At 41.8% G+C, this 10,358-nt stretch overlaps 1 protein-coding gene across 4 annotated transcripts in view; it reads left to right on the forward strand.

Moving 5' to 3' along the window:
• The window catches only part of LOC111871803 (peroxidasin), a 735,056-nt gene that overhangs the window by 173,787 nt on the left and 550,911 nt on the right, over nt 1-10,358 (forward strand). Inside the window, exon 1 of one of the 4 annotated variants that reach the window (XM_033754415.1) lies at nt 3,812-3,833. The exons of the other annotated variants lie outside the window; for them this stretch is intronic. The gene's annotated coding sequence lies outside the window, so the exon portion shown is untranslated. Of the gene's footprint in view, nt 1-3,811; nt 3,834-10,358 lie in introns of those variants that run through there. 4 annotated transcript variants of the gene reach the window in all.

Consider the following 10,358-nt stretch of genomic DNA (forward strand, 5'->3'; position numbering starts at 1 on the left):
ACACATCATGAACGTGAATCAGTGCAACAGGACGCTAAAATATAACATTAATAACAACTTCTATTCAAAGTCAAAGTCACATTGCGACGGACGGTCAGTCAGTCATTTAGTCTTGGTGTCGATGACCAGTTATTTATTACAGTTTGACAGTTACAGTCTTGTTATTGTGGGGCGTCCTCTCTAACGAGAGGACCGTTCTGTCATTTGTCAGAGTCATTGTCTGTAGTAGCAGTTCTTTTGTCATAATATAAAAGATGTTCATTTACATGTTAAAAATATATACAATATATGCAGGGCCTCTGTCAGTTCAGTTCATATTTCGCACTACTTCTAGGAAATTCCGCTACAACCCAGCCGTTGTTTAGCAGTGGATGTTTCTTAGTCTCTGGTTGACTAGCGCTTAATTCACTGTGGTTGGTTCACACAGTAGAAATAGAGAATATGTCCCCTTGGGAATTAGGATTTGTGAGTTTTGCTTGGAACTCCGTGTATACTTGTCCTGTGTTATCGGTAATGGCTGGGCGCGTGCTTTGCATAGCTGTAACCCTACCTCTGCCTTATACTCCCTGTTTATGTAGGTATTGACTTACGCCTACACACTCCTTTCTTGAACTTATAAAAGTGTTTCACTTAATTTTTGACTGAGTCATGCAATATTATTCCGTTGTGTATAAAAGAATCACTTTTATTTTCTGTCATAAACCCCTGTTATTTATAAGGCTGTAAATATGAAATAGAGGTATGCGTGCTGCGTGAGGGCCACTGCAACATGCCAAGTTCGCGTGATGTCATTGATTACTATTTTGACTAAGTAAAACCAAACGTCTTTCAATCAGGACTTTCACAAATTATTTTCCAGAAAGACGGTTGTCGAATGTAAGTAATACATGGCTGACGAATCTCCGTGTACTCTTTCAGAGACAGAGTGGCTATTGAAGGCTTAGGCTAGCTCTTCTTCTTGGGATCCATGAAGTGATGTATCGTGAAACAGGATGGAGTATCGAGATAAGTCGTTACTACAGTTCACGTGATTCACCAATTATTTGAGCTGGGCTTCTCATGGCTGTAACTGCTATTAATATTATCTTCTGTGACATTACGTTTTAAGATATTGTGGGATGTAAACCCTTTGCCAGAAAATGACCGCGGAATAAGCACGTATCCAGTAGTCGTTACTAAGTAACGGTTCGGCAAACAAACCTGTTTCCTCAGGAATAATTGTACAGCAAAAGGGACGGTCTTTTCTACGCGGGCCATGCCGAGATGTTACAAAGAGGATAAATTAGTGAACCAATCCTCTCATCAGAGAGATAAGACTAGTTAAGCAGCTACAAATAATGACGTATTTTAAAGGTGAATATGTATGTTTTCAAATATAAAATAAAATTCTCTCACGTTATGGATGACAAAAGAACACTCACAAAACGCATGAAACTGGAAAGGAAACTCTGTTTTAATTCAAGAAGACAATAACGAGCAACTGCGACTTGGAGAACGTTTGTGTCCAGGTTTAGAATCCCCTCCCCCCCTTGGCACTACAGCCCCAGTGGGTCTAGGCCTACCTCCATGAACTCCGTTCACTTCGGTTTTTCTAGATCTTACACATTCGGTAGGACTCCTTGGGCGAGTGATCAGCTCGTCGCAAGGCCTCTACCTGTAGAAACACAGAAAAACGCACATAAACATCCATGCCCTGAGTGGGATTCGAACCCACGATCCCGGCTTCCGAGCGAACGAAGCCAATGCATGCCTTAGACCGCTCGGCTACCGTGACCGGCCCAGGTTTAGAATTACCGTACCTTAATTAACTTAAGACTTTGGATTCCTTTTGTGTTACCTTAACACTGTTGGTCGATAGAGATGAAAAATTATGAAAATTGCAAAATCCACTTTGAAAATATATGCATGTATATAGGTGAAATGAGGTATGCGCCCTCAGCCAGCTGCTTGAAGTTGGGTATCACCCGTTCATAAAACCTTCCTCTGAATGCTTTAAGGAATGAACATAAATTGTGTTATTAAATGCAAGAAACTGGATTTTATTGCGCTGTGGTTACAGCGGGAAACGTAACGCTTTATGCCCTGTCAGTCCTACCAGTCTATCTTCTCCTATCTTTATTTCTGGAGCATAGGGCATCCGTGAAACTCTTCGTTTCACTTCAGTTCCTTAGTCTTAGATAGTCGGTAGGACTCCTTGGACTGGTGATAAGCGCATCGCGAGGTCGCCACCTACACACAGGCTCAGAATACTTACTTAGTCCCTTCCTCTTACACCTTACGGCGTCGAGGTTGTTCATTTTTCTTCATTTTTATCGTTTTACAGACGGCAGGACTCCTTGGACGAGTGATCAGCTCGTCACAAGGCCTCTACCTAAACACAGGACAACACAAAAACAGAATAAACACACGCATATCAAACATCCATTCCTTGTGTGGGATTCGAACCCACTATCCCGGCTTTCGAGGGAACGAAAACAGTACATGCCTCAGACAGCTCGGCTACATTGACCGGCAAAACTCAAAATAAATGCAGACAAACATTCATGCCTTGCGTGGGATTCGAATCCAGGATCCCAGCGATCGAGCGGTCACTATGATCGGCAGTCCTACCAATAGGTGCATGTAATTAATTTAAAAGTAGGATGTGGTATATAGAGTACTTATATACTTATATAAAGCTGTGGACAGTGATACAGAACGCCCTTCAGTGACCAATCAGATGGACGGACGTGTATAGAGAGCAGGCAATTTGACCCTGAGTGGGAACTGACCTGTGAATATTAAGCACGTGGTGACGGATTTCTAGGGATCTCCTGCCCGTGATTTCTAAGCGCTTCTGTCAGTTTTCTGAGATCCATCTCTTTTTCTGTTTGAATGTAAATGCGCCAGAACTATGAACAAATTTGTCAATGTTTTCCTTCTTATTATCGCATGGTGTCACTACTGTTGTCCGCCATTGCTGCAGACCCACGCTCAGTGTCAGTTTATGTGACATGCAAGGTACATAACAGCACAAATACTTAGTTTCCACCGCCAATATGGCTACCGGCCCTCATCACTCATGATTATAAAACGAATCTGTATAGTTTATTCAGTCTGAACAATAATAGCACATAAAACTGGAGAGTTATCACGGAAATATTCTGAAGATGGAGCTTCTAAATTCTTGTACTGTTTCAATACTGCATGTTATGATAGGATTGTGAGCATGTGAAGCAGAAGTTCCAGTATTTGCTTTCTAAATTATTATCTTGTCTNTGTGAAGTGTTGAACGTTTCAGTGGTTAGAAGTTACATGATAGAATTTGACACTGTGTAGTCTGGTAGACAGGTTTGATAGAAATACTGATGCCCATGTACCAGACTATACGGCACTATATCCCAGTAGTTCAGTAATCTTCACTCAGTTAAAGTAATTAGAGTGTCTCTAACCGTAACAAGAATTTTGTGATATTCAGATACAAACCCATATACCCGTCAGTCACTCATGAAATGCCTGGCTGTACAAATGGATTCACTCTCCAGTGGGAGTGAGTAGAGTGAAATCATGGTGATGACGAGTGAGATGCAGATGGCGCTGAGTCTGCCGACAGGTGCCACCAGTAGTCTCTCTGTCGTCTGCTGTCGGCTTTTTCATGATTATTGTTTATTTGGAAGATTTTCTTGTACTGTTTCAATACTGCATGTTATGATAGGATTGTGAGCATGTGAAGCAGAAGTTCCAGTATTTGCTTTCTAAATTATTATCTTGTCTTTCTTGCAGGTGAGTCCTGTTCATTCCTCTTGTGGCGCTGAGACTCATAATATTGCTGGAAGATCCCTCCATAAGCCAATGTAAGTATTGTGTGTTAACTACTCTTCACATGCAGTGCATATCTAAAATTTTTTCTTGTTCCCAAGCATTGTGTGATTATAAACGCTTCTCATATAACCTGAGATACAATACTTCTTCAACAATATCTGTATTCGAGTTATCTGTGGATTTTCATGGCATAATTTGCTGTTAGTTTAAAATATTTTAATTTTAATTTTCACGTGTACATTTAAAAAACGCGCTTGTATTTTATTTAATGACTGAAGCACGAAGAAGCAATTGTCGAAAGATATGACATCCAAATTTAGTGGTGCTGAACACTTGGCTCAACGTTATACACAGCTAACGTTGGCTGCTTTAACAGATGTAAAAATTTACAGGATGACCCAGTAGGAAGGTCAGTATTCTCTGAGGTCATAGTGGCGGGCATTCAAAGCAAAAATATTGTGCATGTACATGTGTCCTATTCCGAACGGTTTACGAGAGAGATATTTCACTGTGCAGTTCCAAAATTGTTGACAAGAAAGAGATATTGCGTACTGTTTCTAATACCAGTACAATAATTTTTCGAAAATTCCACCGTCAACATCAATGCACTTTGCAACTCGTGTGAGGGTATGGCGTGTTGCTTGTCTGTACAGTGTACAGTGTTCTGTGCAGTGAAATGGCTGTATCTAGGGAAACCTTAGGCCGCGCCATAGCTCAAGCGGTTAGTCGCTGCCTTCCCACCGCGGCGACCAGGTTTCGATCCCTGTCTGGTCAAGTGGGATTTGTGATGGGCAAAGTGGCGCTGGGGCAGGTTTTCTCCGAGTACTTCGGTTTCCCCTGCCAGTCTACATACCACCAATTGCTCGACAATCACCCTCACATATCATTTGGGGCTGGTACAATAGGCCAGAAGTTGCCACAGTACAAGGGACTTAGTCCCACTCCACTAGCAATAAAAAAGAACAGGCAAACCTTTCGGGATAGGACATTTGTACATATGCAGTTTTGCTCATAATGACAGATACTCTGACCGCAGGCATATTGGCTTTTTCTCATGAACACACTACATGTATTGTTCGCTTTGTCCTCAGTCTAAACGTCGTAGGTTCGACTGACTTCCCCCCCCCCCCATCATCGTCACAGAGCTAGGGACTAGTTAAGTTATGTCTTTCCAGTCTGGTGATATCGGACAGAAGCCGAATTTAATTATTGGACTTTAGACGTGGTGTAGCTGAATCAGTAATTATCTAACATCTGTATTAAAATGTCGAACTTTTATACGTATTTTAATTGGAGAAACAGTTTTCATATTCTGTAGAATTTCCGTTGGATCGGCACATATCCCGGGTTTCAGGGGACTTTTGAGGTTGTGCCATTTGTGATATAGGGGAAATTGCCAGTGCTGAACGTTGTCTGCTTTTCTTTAAATTCCTGGATGATGACGTTATGTTCTATTAGATTGATTTTCCGATGTTTCGAAAATTATGGCTATGTTCATCAAGAAAAAATGACAAACTGGAAGCATGGAAGTCAATAGAGAATTTCGTATACTGATCAGAGAACATGTGGTCGGTAGTACAAGAGATGATGATTTTCTTTCTGAGAGACGTTTATTTTCCTTTTAATTTTATTATGATGAAATTCATAAGACACGTGGATGGATTAGCGAAAAATACCTTATCAAGATCATATTTTTCATACTGAACATTGTGTAACAACCCATAATTTCCTGGGAACTTCTGTAAATATGATTTCTTGGGAATTCGTATATTGAAATTCACTTAGGTAATACTTTTGACTACTTTTATTTACAAGACTAGACTGTTAAACTCTAACTGCCTTTCCAATAATATAGTCTGAATCAGTTACCTAACAGTGTTCTCTTCGTGACTGTCGATTGGTTTGCGTTCGCCTTGGAAACAGGGGTAAAAGTAACCGTGCCTTAGAGGAGCGGATTCACTTTCGTGTTTGTGAAATTCGCTTTAAAGCTTTTTATATTTGAGCAGAATTGTTTGTGGTGTGGGAGGAGTGAAGGTAGAGTATCACATGACTGACGGCATGCAAATATTCTCTCTTCTGGGGACAGGGTCAGTGCAAACAAGACCCGCGTCACTTGTGTTTGCCCACTTGTTGGTTCGACTGCCGCACCAATCGATTTTCTCCACCGCCATTTTTTTGTTCTTCAAATTTACCTCTGGTGCACATATTCACGCATGAACGCATGGATCTTTCCATTCTCAGGGTTTTATTTTATATTTTTCTGACAACTTCATTCTTTCTCCCGCAAGCCTTTAGCGGCCGGGACTGTCTGCACAGGAGAAGTTTGTGCCAGGCGACGCCAACGTTGGGGTTATCTGAACACAAACCTTCCTTTCAGATGAAGGTTTTTTGGCACTTCTGAACGTTGTGCCATGTTCGGTATGGTTTTGAGAATTGTTATGAAGTTATAACTGTTTAACGGAGACATTGATGAGATGGTGATTCACTTGAAACCATTAAAAACAGGATATAATTCTCTGATATTTAGAACCTGAAGTAAGCTAGCGGCCGATTTTCCCAATTTAACAATTGTTCGCGTTCGTAGTAACCAGAGAATATCACACATTTCTGTAGCACCTCAGATTTCTGCAAATTATTTCTTTACAGAGTTGGTTCCATAAAAAGTAACAGTGAAAACGGGGTATTTAAATCTTAATACAGTTTGTCCTTACTAAGAAACATTTGAAACTTCAGAATACTCGTATGAGATGTTAACATATTGTGACGTGTTGCTGAAAGCATTAAAATATGGAACGAGAAAAACCGGTGTAACGCGGTCAACAATAGAACTTCGGTTACTAGATAACGAAGCCCTCAATCACGACAACAGAGCAACTATTGAAGACGTCTCCTAGGCAACGGATACATAAACTGGATTCCGTTACAAGAGCTAGGTAAACATTGTTCTCAGAGCAACGGAAGGGACCTTTCATGATAACAGAGGAATCAACTGTTCGACTCGGTGTCCTCTAGTCGGTACGCCAAGACCCCTCAAGAGGATAGTTAGAAGGTCACAGGAGAACACTGGAGATGAGAATACAGGAGAAAGAATACGTCAGAAGGCAGAAGGAAAACATGTCATAAAATAAAGACTTCACTTCTGACTTCTTCTGTGGTGTTGTTACAGTGACCTTTAGAGTGTTATTATTGTTCGTAGTTACGAAGTGTTACAGTTACAGTAAGATTATGTTAAACTCATTGCAGTTGCGCCTGGTAAATATCCAATAATTCGATTCATCTGATGCGAAACACATTAATTACTTGTCGCGTTACCAGGATAGGGACCAGTAGAGGGCTATTGTGAACACGGTAATGAACCTTCGGGTTCCATAAAATGCTGGGAAATTCTTGAGTAGCTGCAGAGTTGGCGGCTCCTCCAGAAGGGCTCAGCTCCATAAGTAAGTAAGTAAGTTACAAGGATACGTGACAACTCGTGCCAGAAAATGGTTACGACAGTAAGTTCATGACAGTATTGTTGCGTCTGTTTGCAGATGGGACACGAAATATTCTTTATTCTGGAATGAATTGAGCTATTGGAAGACTTGTTAATATTGTATTTTTGGTTCTGTCTTGCAGTCGTCACAGCTGCAATCGCTAGATAAGAGACAGCCTCCACAGCTCGATCGGCAACTTGTTCTGTTGCAACAGAATGTATAGACACGTCTATTTTGTGAAGGAGAATTCACAAGATGGTGGAGACGTTGTGCATGTGATGTTTCGGGGCATTTGGGTGAGTGCCTGTCGCTGGCAACTTCTGCTGCACTGTGCGACAACAGTACTTGTCTGTACTACCCACTGATTACACGAACAGAGGGTAAATAAATCATTATTGTGGATTTGACTGTGTCTGGTATTGTCAATGTGGATTCGGAAATGAAATAAATGAACGTGGTTTGCCGCGAATATTCTTGTGGTATAATATTTGTTACGTTCATCGAGCAAGGCGGATCATGGGTTGTGCCTGCGAAGTCAGCGATTCGATTCTCGGCCTTACACCGACTATCACTCGATTGCGAGTGAAACTCGTGGCTGTTGTTCTCCTCTTATTGAAGAACCGTTGCTTTAAAGACCACTTCTTTCAACACCCTTTCCAAATCATTGTTTAATATCATTCAGTCACTTTATATTGTGTCTTTAGACTCGGTTATTGGTGGAGTCATTAAATAAATTGAAAGTAATTAAATATTTAAAGAAATGAAATTGTTACATTCGGGAAAGATAAATCTTTACATCTCTTCAGGTAGGATAATTTGTATTTTTTCTGCGAGGCTGTCCCTTAACTATGCATAATAATGTTAAAATAAAAGGGAACGGCGTCCATGTTGCTTGCTTGGTATAGTGTTTTAGTAACGGAAGTTGGTCGAGTATTACTGACACTCATGCAATTTCTTGATTACGTGTGAGTGCTGAATCTTGTCAAGGCGGACGGAACGCATATGAATAGGGCCACCATCAGTTTACAATTGTTCGATCCATGTTGTTAGTAAGAGGATCTCTAATTACTGCTTAAAATTTTGTTTCCTAACCTCAAGGAACATATGGCCTCAGAGTCTCGTATTGAGGTTTGGGAAAGTTTCTCTGTTTAGTGTGAGAACTCAGACACTGCCTAGGCAGCGTGCCAACAGCATAGCAGGCGGTGCATAAAATTGCCACTGTCCAATAAACAATTAAGGCAACGGAATTTGACGGGGTGTATTTTGTTTATGATTCTAACACAAGAGATATATACGGAAGGGATATTAAACCCATTTGTTTAATGACGTTGATAGCATGCAAAGTGTCGGAAATTATATACATTCTGACACGGTATGAAGCTCAGTATCTAACAAATTTACGGATATTTTCTTGCATTTCCCTCGAATAACAATGCACAGTATTAAACTAGCCATGACTGTTTCCTATACTTCCGTCGCTTGCCAATTATGTTCTACAGAAAATGGCTCCACATTTGTCATAGTGTTCTAAAAAACAAGGACACTCATTACAAATCACTGGTTTGCTAGACTGGACTGTGGCGCCTCTAGCAGACGCGCTGGCGACGGAAGGATCACAACATATCGCGAAGCTGTTCAGCCCGTAAAACATGGATTGACGACAGACAGGGACAGGATGACGTAAAGGTAAAATTATGTCTGTAACAGTCCCTGTGGGTTCCTAGGGTTGTGAGACATATTCTAGACAATCGGCTGACAGATGGAGGTGAGATTGTCAGGCTTACGCGCCGGCCCCGCTTTACCCCCATGAAGATTCCTGGTACTCATTTTTTTTCTAGGATTATTTGACCTCAGAGCCATAGTGCGACTTGAAGGATTAGGTAAATTGAAAAATTTGGTGACCTCATCGGTAATCGAACCCGCGACAATCCAGCTTGTAGCGAAATGTCTCAACCAACTACACTACCGCACGTCTTAGGGATAGGGTGAAGGGTCAGTAATAACCTCCTGATCACAATGGGAAAACGCTTCCTGTCTTCAATCATTTTGTATGGGATTCGTGATTCTCTCGGTGTGTGGGGAAAAATATCTTATAACCGAAACTGCTACTAAGTTTGTGTATGCAGTTTTCCGGGATTTAACAGCTCTGGAGGTCCAGAATGCTTTGTTTTCAAATGCGACACCTGCTGTGTTGTGGGTGCTTACAGACGTAATGATCCGAGACCCTAACGAGGGGCCTATTTTACCTCTCGCAGTACATTTTCTGTTAACGCAGAGCGGGATGCATCCCCTGTCCCCTTCCCGTTGGTCTGAGTGACCACTTTCCTTCGAAAATGGCCGCCCCATTCTCAGACCAGAGTTGCCGCAATGCCAAAACCGAAATTTTCCCACTGGAGGTCACAATCAATTTGAGAGTCCAGACACGGTTCGGTGTCATGACTATAAGGGAACCGGCAGCAATGCAGCCCCATGCACTACGGCCCAGAAGTGAAGGAGAAATATTCCTCCGAGGTGCTGGTATCCACCTGCACCACTCCACGATGCCACGTGCCGGATGATACTGCTGTCATTGCTAACTTTACTTTACATATTGCTATCCACAAACTGTTGCTAATCACATGAAGATCATAATTTCAGAATGAAGAATTTCAGGTACTACAACGGTGGTTATGAGGAGTTTTGTCTTCTCGGATATAACGCCGTGAAGTCCGTTGAAAGTCAAGCAAGTTTCGGAGGACCATGTCGCCTCAATCTCCTTGCCACCTGTTCTCACGCTGGTTTCCTGTTCGGCTTATTCTTCGACCCTGAAGATGAAGGTGATGTGTTCTTCTGAAACGCCGTTAACTTTCAATGGACTACATTGCGTTATATCCCAGATAGGACTCTTCGTGATTTCAAAAGCTCTCCATGTACTCGCTACCCACTTCGGAATTCTTACCGGAATACTTACTTATGGAGCTGGCCGCGCCATAGCTCAAGCGGTTAGTCGCTGGCTTCCCACCGCGGCGGCCAGGGTTCGATCCCATGTCTGGTCAAGTGGGATTTGTGGTGGACAAAGTGGCTCTGGGGCAGGTTTTCTCCGAG

Source organism: Cryptotermes secundus, unplaced genomic scaffold (assembly GCF_002891405.2).
Source record: "Cryptotermes secundus unplaced genomic scaffold, Csec_1.0 scaffold873, whole genome shotgun sequence".
NCBI classification, from domain to species: Eukaryota; Metazoa; Arthropoda; class Insecta; order Blattodea; family Kalotermitidae; genus Cryptotermes; species Cryptotermes secundus.